A 1704-nucleotide genomic window follows, 5' to 3' on the forward strand; every position below is an offset into this window, starting at 1 on the left:
TCCAACCCAAACCATTCTACGATACCTCCATTATAGATGGGGAAAGCTAAAGTTCACAGTCCATGACCTGCCTTTGCTCTTGGGGCAGTAGAAGCATAAACTCTGGTTTCCCATGTCCTGCGCTACTGTATTTAAAGTTTGGATCAGTCTTCTCTATGTTGTTAAATTGTCAGTTTAATGTGGGAGTAGACACCTGGGACCTGTTCACATAACACTCTTCTTGCTCCCTACCGAGCGTATAGAAGTTGAAGAACATCACTAACCTTTAATTTTCTGCTGAAATTACTTCAGTTTCCAACCTATTGTTATCTTGTGAGCGATTCTTTCAGCCTCCTGGTAACATGAGCTTGTCCAGCAGCATAAAACATACGTAACCTTAGCTTCAAAGCTTGTTTTATCTTTGGCAAATGAAAGCTTCACTGCAGTGTTCACTGTAAAATATTTATTGTGAAATGGATAACTGGAGCCTTAACGAGAACTTGAGTATATTGCTCCAGGTGCTTCACATGGCTGGGAAGTTGGACTTGATCAATGTTTTTTTTCAGGCCCTGAAAGAAATATGTTTCCTTGGCTAGAGGAGGAGGAAGAGGAGTGATGATGCACCTGAAGCACTAGCAGTATGTGTGTAAATACATATATACATGTCTATATACAGGAGAGATGAGACGAGAGGAGAGTCCGAGCCAATCGCTCCCCTTTACATGAACAGCAAAACGTGGGAGGAGAGTGAAGATCTCATAGCAATCTCTCTTCAGTCAGGACAGTGTGAAGACACCGGCTGAACCTTGGACTGTCTAGAAGTTCACTGGTGCTACCCTGCTCGCCCTGTGCTAGTGAAATGGGAGGTTATTTGGGAATGGGCTGGGTGACTCTCCTATTCTCTGCTTGGTTGGAGAAGTCAACTTCACAGATGCTTTTTCTCATCTTATTCCTGGCCCATGAGCATTAGCATCTTACGTTACTTCATGCTCAGGCCCATTCTGAAGGTCTTGCTTTCAGTTCTCCCTCACAGTAGAGCCATTTCTCAAGATAGCTGGGCCCAAAGCAGTAGTTTTGTCTTTATGTTTTGTTCTGAAGCATGAGCCTTGGCTTTAGCTTTGCACTGAGCTTCCTGTAAGGGTCTTCTGGAGTGCAATTCAATCTAGCTGGTTGCTTTCAGCTGTGTCCCTCTTCCCCACAGTACATGGTGTGGATAAGCAACCATGCCTGCTACCTGCCCTGCTGCCACAGCGCTAGCAGTGCTAACTAGATGATCAAACCGCCGGAAAACCAACACCCCACCCCCAGCAGCTGGAGCTGCTACAGCAACAACATGATTTAATTTTTAAATATGCAAAAAATCAGTCAAGATTGATCATATTTCTGCAAGTCTCTGGCAACTCTGTTTTCTCCTAACACATGGATATCATTTAGCTCCTGGAGATGCTTCCACACATTCCCTCCCCGCTTCCTTTCAGTTCTGGAAAGGCAGACTATACATGAGCTCAACTTGGCCTTGCCATGTAAATGTCTTTGTGGTGGTCAAAGTCCTCAATGGCCAAGTTCTCGACTAAGCAAACTCCCCTGTGGCTGATCTATAGCATTATTCAGTGATGCCTCACTTTAAAATAGACCATAGACTTGCAGTCTGGGTTTGGAGGCTCCTTTGCAGAGCAGCACCACCTGCAGTGGGGGTGGCTGGTGGACCCTTCTGTAACCTCTTGC

This window comes from Eurypyga helias, unplaced genomic scaffold, assembly GCF_000690775.1.
Source record: "Eurypyga helias isolate BGI_N326 unplaced genomic scaffold, ASM69077v1 scaffold3226, whole genome shotgun sequence".
Classification (NCBI taxonomy): Eukaryota; Metazoa; Chordata; class Aves; order Eurypygiformes; family Eurypygidae; genus Eurypyga; species Eurypyga helias.